Raw genomic sequence first — 10,732 nt, 5'->3', positions numbered from 1 at the left:
GTCAGGAGTTCATGACCAGTCTGGCCAACATGGTGAAACTCTGTCTCTACTAAAAATACAAAAGTTAGCTTGGCGTGGTGGCACGCACCTGTAGTCCTAGCTACTTGGGAGTCTGAAGCACAAGAATCACTGTAACCTGGGAGGTAGATGTTGCAGTGAGCCACAATCCTGCCACTGCACTGCATCCTGGGTGGCAGAGTGCGGAACACTATCTCAAAACAACAACAACAAAAATGACATAAAAAACAAAAGGGACATCAAAAGTGCTTTTGTTCTCATTGTGTAATAGATTTCCTTTTTCTTCTTTCTGGTTTCTCTTCATTTCTTTCTTTCTTTATTGTTTTTTGCAGTTTGAGTTAGAGATGAGTCTTAGTGTTAAACATTTCTTTTTTAATACATAATCACTTCTGAAAGATGCCTTTGTGGTATCCTGTAATCAGCTCACATCATTCTTTTCTGTACATGTGTATGTTCCAGTTATTTTCCTGTTGACCCCAGAATTTGTTGGATTTTTTTTTTAACAATTTCAAAATCATTTCTGTTTGAAATAGTTGCATCCGGTTTAGATCGAGGTCTGAATGCTTTCTAGTCTTCATTATTTATTGGAAACCTTTGGTACCTAAGACATAAAAGTTTGATTTTTTTTTTTTAAAGAAGTGACTTGCCACTGAAAAAAGTTTGATTGTTAAAGTACGTCCTCGGTAATGATATCGGTGACCTTTTACCTTAATATCAAAATGTAGTTTAACCAGTTAGTCTATTTTTCAATTTACTTTCCTTATGTCATATGTTAAAATCTTGAGCTGTGAGCTTTTTTTTTTTTTGAGATGGAATGTCACTCTGTCTCCCAGGCTGCAATGGCATGATCTCGGCTCACTGTAACCTCCGCCTCCCGGGTTCTAATGATTTTCCCGCCTCAGCCTCCTGAGTAGCTGGGATTACAGACGTCCACCAACACAACAGGCTAATTTTTGTATTTTTAGTAGAGATGGGGTTTCACCATGTTGGTCAGGCTGGTCTTGAACTCCTGACCTCGTGATCCACCAGCCTCAGCCTCCCAAGGGAGCCACCGCACCTGGCCTAAGCTGTGAGCTATTAAGTGCATGTTTCCTTCAATGCCTTCTGGTTCATTCTAGACAAATGTCGAAAGATGGGCTGGATTGGTATGGAACTCTGTTCCAAAAGTACCCATGTATTCTCTTCTATTTTTTAATTTTTTTTTTTTTAGACGGCGTTTCGCTCGTTACCCAGGCTGGAGTGCAATGGCGCGATCTCGGCTCACCGCAACCTCCGCCTCCTGGGTTCAGGCAATTCTCCTGCCTCAGCCTCCTGAGTAGCTGGGATTACAGGCACGCACCACCATGCCCAGCTAATTTTTTGTATTAGTAGAGACGGTGTTTCACCATGTTGACCAGGATGGTCTCGATCCCTTGACCTCATGATCCACCCGCCTCGGCCTCCCAAAGTGCTGGGATTACAGGCGTGAGCCACCGCTCCTGGCCTCTATTTTTTTTTTTTTTAAACTGAGTTTTCCTTTTTTTATCCAGGCTTGAGTGCAATGGCACGATCTCGGCTCACTATAACCTCCACCTCCTGGGTTCAAGCGATTCTCCTGCCCCAGCCTCCCAAGTAGCTGGAATTACAGGCACTCATTACAATGCCTGGCTAGTTCTTTGTATTTTTAGTAGAGATGGGGTGTCACCATGTTGGCCAGCCTAGTCTTGAACCTCTGATCTCAGGTGATCCACCCACCTCGAACTCCCAAAGTACTGGGATTACAGGCATGAGCCACCTTGCCTGGCCACTCTTGTATTCTTGATTGAAAAATTTTGCTTATGTCTTAGTTCTATAGCTGACCTTTTTTTTTTTTTTTCTTACCATTTTCGAGGACAACAGCTGTGTGTTCACACTTCTGCATTTTATAAATGTTACTGTAATTTTCTCATAAGGAAGAATTAAATTTTGGGAATCAGTGGCCTCAGAACCTTGCAAAAGAAGTCTCTTTAGTCCAGGTATATGAAAGATGGTTCTCTAGTTTTCAAGGATAGGGTGATAAAGGCCAACCCTTCCCGTTAGCCATTCCGGGCTGGTAATGTAACTATTCAGGGACACCTTCTCACTCATCTCAGACCTTCTCAGGGTAACTTGGTGTGAATGTCTCCCTCTTTGAGCCTCAGTGACTCTCCCTACAACTTGGAGATGAGAGGCTAGACCAGAAAAGCTCAACCTGAGTGACCCTGGCCCCGGACATGATTGGCAGAATAGAGGGTGTGCTGGGTGTGGCTTTTCTCCTGGGACAGGGGAGTGGCCAGTTGTAATTAGAATTTTTAATGAGAAGCAGTATCTAAAAAATGAAGAAAAGAAGCAGAAGAATGAAAAACACAGAGGTGTAGAGTCAGACACAGAGACTATGTTCAAACGCCTTTCTCTGTATTCGGATATCACAGCTAAATCCAAAGCGGGTCACGCCGGTCCCTGGTAGGGAGCCCTCCACCGGCTTCCCGTGTTCCCCAGGACGAAAGCCCGACTCCTCAGTGTGGCTCCACAGCCCTGTGTCCAGGGCCCCGGCCAGTGTCCAGCCTCCTCCTGGTAGCCTGTGCTCATCTCATGACTCCCTCTGCCCCAGTCACGTTTGCTTTTCTGTTCCCAAACACCAAAACCTTTCCTGTCTCAAGTCGTTGTCCCTGATCTTATGCTATGTCCCTAAATGATGACGGCCCTGTCCCTTTCTCCTTTTTCAGGTCTAGGCTCAGAGATGTCTCCCATCCCCCCACCCCCGTCTGAAGTTCCCTCTGCCTGTCAGGCTCTGTCACATTACTCAGGTTTTATTATCTCTGCATCAATCACATCAGAAGCACCATATATATGTTTTTTTTTTTTTTTTGAGAGAGCCTCACTCTATCATCCAGGCTGTGAGAGCAGTCTCGTGATCTTGGCTCACTGCAACCTCTGTCTCCTGGGTTCAAGCAGTTCTTGTGTCTCAGCTTCCGAAGTAGCTGAGATTACATGTGTGTGCCACCGGGCTCATTTTTGTATTTTCCTATTTATTTTATTTTTGAATCTCACTCTGTCACCCAGGCTGGAGTGCACTGGCACAATCTCGACTGACTGCAACCTCTACCTCCCAGGTTAAAGTGATTCTCCTGCCTCAGACTCCCTAGTAGCTGGTATTACAGACACCCACCAAACCCGGCTACTTTTTGTATTTTTGTTAGAGATGGAGTAATTCCTGACCTCGAGTAATCTGCCCGCCTCGTCCTTCCAGAGTGTTAGTATTACAGGCATGAGCCACTGCGCCTGGCACAATTTTTGTATTTTTAGTAGAGACAGAGTTTCACCATGTTGACCAGGCTGGTCTCAAACTCCTGACAGATCAAGTGATCCACCGGCCTCGGACTTCTAAGTAGCTGGGACCACAGACACAGACGTGCACCAGCATGCCTGGCTTAAGTTTTTGTGTTTTTGGTAGAGATGGGGTTTCACCACATTGACCAGGCTGGTCTCAAACTCCTGAGCTCAAGCGATCCACCACCTCAGCCTCCCAGCGTTCTGTGAGTACAGGCATGAGCCACCGCACCCAGCCTCTGGCTGGGCTCTGGTGAGGGCTGGGTCTGTGCCCTGAAGGGGAGCTCATTCCAGCCCAGCTCCCCACTGATGCAGTGTGTGTGTGGGCTTCTCCAGGAGGGATGGGGGTTCTGAAGAAAGGAGTCAAAAGATCACTTAGTTTTCCTGCAGGAGTTTATCTTCCCTGGTGCAGTGGGCAGCAGAGGGAACCGTATTTCCTCAGGGTGAGGTCCCCTTTGTATGTGTCGTCGTGTTCCAGGGAGGGGGTGTGTTGATTCCGAGCAATAAAACATATTTTTCACATTCAGGATTGACTTCTAAAGACTCTTGATACGTGAGGAAGAACCCCGGAAGAGGAAGAGGAAAGCAAAGGAGTCAGGGATGGCTCTTCCTCAGGTGAGATGATCTTCTCGGTGGATTGTTCTGTCTCCTTCCTGCTTGCAGTTGGGAATCTTCTCTGAGTCTGAAGCGTCCTGCCTGACAGGTTTGCTGGCGCTCACCCATGCCTTCCCTCAGTCCCTCTCATCTCAACTAGATTCCATCTCTGGTGACCCAGTGACATGAGCTTGGGAAGAGGCTGCACTGGGCATGGTCCTGGGAAGGGCTCTCCCCAGACGTGGATGGAGACGGGGTGTGGGCCCCGTGGTGTCAGGGCTGCTGGGCAGCAGGGAGTGTTCAGGGGCCACGTCTGGATGCGCCGTCAGCTCTCTGTAGAGCAGGAGTGGAGCAGCTGCCCATGGAAGTTACACATTAATGTGCACAGAGTACGTGGTAAATTTCGTGAAAGGAGACCAGTAAGGGGAAGTCTTTTCTGCCTGATTTGATACTACATGTTTAGGTAATTAAGTGAGTGAGTGTGTTTCTGACTCCAAACATCTTACTAATTGAAATGGAAAGTTCATACACAGACATGAATGATACCAGGTGTTTTATTCCATCATTCTTTTAAGCATATGAAACCAACCTAAATAATAGCAGGAGATTCATTAAACCATTCTCAGTGCATTAAGCTCATGGAGACTGTGGTGTTAGTGTGGAGAGGCTTGTGAAACAGGGATTTTTGGTATAAATGGTTATGATTTTTCTCAAATGTGGGAGCAGTACTTCTTTTTTATCCTAAAGGATGGAGCCATATTCTCATTCCACCTATCATCATCATCATCATAATTTATTATTTGAGGTGGAGTCTCCCTCTGTCGCCCAGACTGGAGTGTAGTGGCATGATAGTGGGATGATCTCAGCTCACTGCAAGCTCTGCCTTCAAGGGTCAAGCGATCTTCTGCCTCAGCCTTGCCTGTAGCTGGGGTTACAGGCATATGCCACCACGGCCGGCCAATTTTTAATAGTTTTAGTAGAGATGGGATTTCACCATGTTGACCAGGCGAGTCTCAAACTTCTGACCTCAGGTGATCCACCCGCCTCAGCCTACCAGGGTGTTGGGATTACAGGTGCAAGCCACTGTGCCCAGCCCCACAAATTATTCTTAAATACGTATTTTTATATTTAAACACCGCATGATGTACATATTTGTTTTGTGGTGAAGCTCCAAGCAAAGCTGCAGCTTAGCCCCTTGGCCAGAAAGCACTTCCTTTCCCTCCACCCTCCTTCCGACTTCACTGGGGAGACACTCAGGTTAGCTGTGCGTCAGGTGTCATTGCAAGTCACGTCCATGTGTACTTCTGTATCGTTATGAGACTTTAGAAAAAATTCTGCAGTAAATTAAAACAATTGAATATTCCTTTCCCTGAGGTTTGGGTCTGTGTGAGGGCTCGTTACAGAAGTGATCTCATGTCATCAGAGATTGTTGTGCAGGTTATTTCATCACTGTGGTATTAAGGCCAGTACTCAGTAGTTATTTATTTATTTATTTATTTATTTTTAAACGTACTTTACGTTCCGGGGTACGTGCGCAGAACGTGCAGGTTTGTTACATAGGTATACACATGCCGTGGTGGTTTGCTGTATCCACCACCCCGTCATGTACATTAGCTATTTCTCCTAATGCTATCCCTCCCCTCTCCCCGCGTCCCCTGACAGGCCCCATTGTGTGATGTTTCCCTCTCGGTTTCCATATGTTCTCATTGTTCAACTCCCACTTTTGAGTGAGAACATGTGGTGTTTGGTTTTCTCTTCGTGGGTTAGTTTGCTTAGAAAGATGGTTTCCAGCTTCATCCATGTCCCTGCAAAGGACATGAACTCATCCCTTTTGATGGCTGCATAGTATTCCGTGGTGCATCTGTGCCACATTTTCTTTATCCAGTCTATCAGTGATGGGCATTTGTGTTGGTTCCAAGTCTTTGCTATTGTGAACAGTGCCACCGTAAACGTACGTGGGCATGTGTCTTTATAATAGAATGATGTATACACCTTTGGTTATATATCTAGTAATAGGATTGCTGGGTCAAATGGTCTTTCTAGTTCTAGATCCTTGAGGAATTGCCACACTGTCTTCCACAATGGTTGAACTAATTGACACTCCCACCAGCAGTGTAAAAGTGTTCCTGTGTCTCCACATCCTCTCCAGCATCTGTCGTCCGCTGACTTTTTTTTTTTTTGACAGAGTCTCGCTCTGGAGTACAGTGGTGTGATCTCAGCTCACCGCAACCTCAGCCTCCTGAGTAGCTGGGATTACAGGCGCTTGTCACCACGCCCGGCTACCTTTTTGTACCGTGTTAGCCAGGATGAGCTCGATCTCCTGACCTCACGATTTGCCTGACTTGACCTCCCAAAGTGCTGGGATTACAGGCGTGAGCCACTGAGACTGGCCCATTAACATCTAGTTTTTTTCTGCGTCTGTGTAGGTTTTTATTATTTTTTGGACACGTATAGTCAAAATGGATTTTCATACTTGGAGTAATTTTGTTTTCGTGTATTTTATGTTATTTTGAGACAACCTCTCGCTTTGTTACCCAGGCTAGAGCACAGTGGCATGATCTTAGGCAATCTTAGCTCACTGCAACCTCTGCCCTCAGGTCAGCCATCCTCCACCCTCAGCCTCCCAAGTAGCTGGGACCACAGGTGCGTGCCACCATGCCCGGCTAATTTTGTTTTCTGTGAGTGTGTGTAGGTTGCATTTTGTGGTCATATATGTACAAAATGGATTTTTGGTCAGGCACGGTGGCTCACGCCTGTAGTCTCCCAGCACTTTGAGAGGCCAAGGTGGGTGGATCACCTGAGGTTGGGAGTTCAAGACCAACCTGACCGAAATGGAGAAACCCTGTCTCCACTAAAAGGACAAAAAATTAGCCAGGCGTGGCATTGCATACCTGTAATCCCAGCTGCTCAGGAGGCTGAGGCAGGAGAATCACGAACCCGGGAGGTGGAGGTTGCTGTGAGCCAAGATTGCGCCATTGCACTCTAGCCTGAGCAACAAGAGCAAAACTCTGTCTCAAATAATAATAATAACAATTAATTAATTAAAAACAAAATGGATTTTCATACTTTGAGAAGTTTAGTTTTCATGTATTTTGTTTGGAGAGGAGGTCTTGCTTTGTTGCCCAGGCTGGAGACCAGTGGGGCAGTCTTAGATCATAGCAACCTTCACCCTCAGGCTGGAGCCATCTTCGCACCTCAGCCTCTTAAGTAGCTGGGACCACAGGTGCCTGCCACCATGCTTGGCTAATTTTTTTTTTTTCTTTTTTGAGACAGAGTCTCTGTTGCCCAGGCTGGAGTGCAGTGGTGCAATCTCAGGTCACTGCAACCTTTGCCTCACGGGATCAAGCATTTCTCCTGCCTCCACCTTCCGGGTAGCTGGGATTATAGGCATGTGCCCCTGTGCCCGGCCGATCTTTCATAGTGGACATTGTCATCTTTGAAGACATTACTCATGCTCTGCCTCATGTAGATACTGAATGTCACTTGGTGTGTCATTGAAAAGTTTCTAACATTTCTATAACAGAAACCCTGCATTGATTTTTTGTTTGTATATTTCTTCTGTCATCCACAAACAGAAAAAATACTGAGAGGGAATCGTGACCTCTTGAAAAGGTATAATAAACACACCTGGGAAGACATAATGTGGTGAAAAATCCCGTTCTCCATTCGTCAGAACATGCCCTACAATTAAATCCGTGCTTTCACCTCTCTCCTCTTCTCATTCTCTGTAAAGATCAGAACTCCTCCCATAACCATGTGGTTAAAGTGTGTTTTCATTTCAGGGTCTATTGACATTCCGGGATGTGGCCATCGAAGTCTCTCAGGAGGAGTGGAGATGCCTGGACCCTGCTCAGAGGACTTTATGCAGGGACGTGATGTTGGAGAACTACAGGAACCTGGTCTCCCTGGGTGAGTCCAACTTCCCCCAGAAGCGGGGACGTGCCCTTGCGTGTGCTCGTATTTTCTCTTGTTGCCTCTTGGGAGCCGCGTCCGTGCTTTATAGTGGGAAATGAGAGACCTGGAGAGGCCGGTGGGGTTGCAGGAGAATTTTATTTAATGTGATCATGGGCTCAGCAGAATTGCTTCGTAATTCTGAGCAAAGGACAAAGAAAATGGGGTCCCTTTTATGCAGCTATCTGGTACAGGATGACGAAGTAGGAAGCAGGTTTACAGAAGCTAGAACAAAGAACAGAGAACAGTTAATCGGCATGCGACGTGTCTCGTGATGCACTTCACATTTGAAAGGGAACATTCTGAGAAACACATTCTGCAGTTTTGAGCTTATCTGCTCTGTGACCTTGCAGCTGGTCAGTAAGAAAAAGGAAAATTTTTAGATGCCCGGGAACTTTGCTAAGGGAGGCGAGGATGATAGATAAGGTTAAATGGTTTGCAGGAAGGCAATTAATATTCTCCTTCAGCAGAGCTGGGGGTGGTTATCATATGAAACGGGACACAACGCAGCAAAATTGACTTTAGTATGTAGCAACTAGAAATCACAAGGTTTTGTTTTGCCATTCCTTGTTGCTTTTTATAAATAACACTTTACTAGAAAGCAGCACCACCGCTGTGACAGCTAATTACTGTTACCTTTAGAGGTATGCCATTTTTGGTTTGTTTTTCTCTCTCCTTTTTCCCTTCTTCTTTTTCTTGGTTTCATCTGATTGGTATTTCTTTTTTTATTTTTATTTTCATTTTTTTAAAAACAGGGTTTCACCATGTTGGCCAGGCTGGTCTTGAACTCCTGACCTCAGGTGATCCGCCTGCCTGGGCCTCCCAAAGTGCTGAGATTACAGGCGTGAGCCGCCACGCCCAGCCTCTGATTAGTATTTCTATGAGGTGATTTACTAGATTTATTTAAGTATATCTAATACCTGGTAGCTCAGTGTCTGGGTGGAAGGGTTAATCAAGTGCATTGTAGATCCTTTTAAGGAAAGTCTTTAAGATTGCCTTCATACCTTGACTTGATGATTGACAGTAGGCTGGGGTGTTAGCTCATGGTGAACGTATAGCATTAGATCCTTTTAGATCAGAAGCTCCTTTCCGGCCATGAAAGGCACAAGATCAACTCTCCCTTGGCTCCTGATGGCCCCTTCTCGACTGTGCCTGTCTTAGGTTGCCCCTCCTCTGAGGATTCTTACCCGTCTTTGGCTAACCAGCCATCTGCCCGAGGCCAATTAGGGTGACGGTTTGAAGGTTGGAAGGCTCTTGAGGGCAGACCCACAGAGCACTGTGGGTCCAGGAACAGAGCTATTACCCACTTTGAAGCGGCTACCCTGTCAAGTTGCCTTCTTGGAAAGATGGGGTTATTAAGGCTTTTGGGGCTCTTAATGTCATACTTGCTTTCTTTGAGCTTGTTCCGTGCAGACATGTGCTAACAGTTGGGTTTAGCTAAATGATCACACCTTAGGTAAGCCCACAGAAAGCACCACTATCACACATGTCATTCTGAGGTAGTTCTGTTCCTTTTTCGGGTACAGGCTGGTACTTAGTAAATGCCATTAATTGACTGGTGGTTTGCTTGGCTACTGTTGCTTTTATAATGGACTGAATACTTTCAGTCAGGAGGGGTAAGAGGCAAGGAAGTATTACGCATCCTCCTAATGACTCCTCCTCCTCCTATCAGGGTTTTAACCTCTCCAAACTATAAACGTCATTCTCTGAAGAGGGAATCTAGTGACCACCCTTACCATGTCTGAACTGGAACGTGAGCTAGTTTTCACATCCTGGCTGTACTTTCCATGACTACTTGTCCCTTATCATCAATTTCTTTTTTAAATTATTTATTTTCTTTATTTTTTTAAATTATACTTAAGTTCTGGGGTACATGTGCAGAACGTGCAGGTTTGTTACAGAGGTATACGTGTGCCACGGTGGCTTGCCGCATCCATCACCCCGTCATCTACATTAGGTAACTCTTCTGATGCCCTCCCTCCCGTATCCCCCCACCCAGCTATCTCTTCCCTAGCCCCCACCTCCTGACAGGCTCTGGTGTGTGATAGTCCCCTCCTCGTGTCCGTGCGTTCCCGTTGTTCCACATGCGCTTACGGGTGAGAACATGGCGGTGTCTGCTTTTCTGTTCTTGTGTCAGTTTGCTGTGAATGATGGTTCCCGGCTTCATCCATGTCCTTGTAAAGGACATAAACTCATCCTTTTTTATGACTGCATAGTATTCCATGGTGCATATGTGCCACATTTTCCTTATCTAGTGTATCACTGATGGGCCTTTGGGTTGGTTCCAAGTCTTTGCTCTTGTGAACAGTGCTGCAATAAACATACGTGTGTGTGTGTCTCTATACTAGAATGATTTATAATTTTTTGGGTCTATGGCCAGTAATGGGATTGCTGGGTCAAATGGTCTTTCTAGTTCTAGATCCTTGAGGAATTGCCACACTGTCTTCCACAATGGTTGAACTAATTGACACTCCCACCAGCAGTGTAAAAGTGTTCCTGTGTCTCCACATCCTCTCCAGCATCTGTCGTCCGCTGACTTTTTTTTTTTTTGACAGAGTCTCGCTCTGGAGTACAGTGGTGTGATCTCAGCTCACCGCAACCTCAGCCTCCTGAGTAGCTGGGATTGCAGGCGCTTGTCACCACGCCCGGCTACCTTTTTGTACCGTGTTAGCCAGGATGAGCTCGATCTCCTGACCTCACGATTTGCCTGACTTGACCTCCCAAAGTGCTGGGATTACAGGCGTGAGCCACTGAGACTGGCCCATTAACATCTAGTTTTTTTCTGAGTCTGTGTAGGTTTTTATTATTTTTTGGACACGTATAGTCAAAATGGATTTTCATA

General features: G+C 45.9%; 1 pseudogene; it reads left to right on the top strand.

The window, feature by feature from the left end:
• The first annotated feature begins 3,673 nt into the window (after window positions 1-3,673).
• On the top strand, window positions 3,674-8,140 carry LOC135276717 (zinc finger protein 525-like; annotated as a pseudogene).
• The last annotated feature ends 2,592 nt before the right edge of the window (window positions 8,141-10,732 follow it).

The sequence above is a fragment of the Aotus nancymaae genome, unplaced genomic scaffold, assembly GCF_030222135.1.
Source record: "Aotus nancymaae isolate 86718 unplaced genomic scaffold, 86718_ANA_hifiasm-v0.15.2.pri h1tg000028l, whole genome shotgun sequence".
NCBI lineage: Eukaryota > Metazoa > Chordata > Mammalia > Primates > Aotidae > Aotus > Aotus nancymaae.
This window is presented reverse-complemented; position numbering and strand designations above follow the sequence as displayed.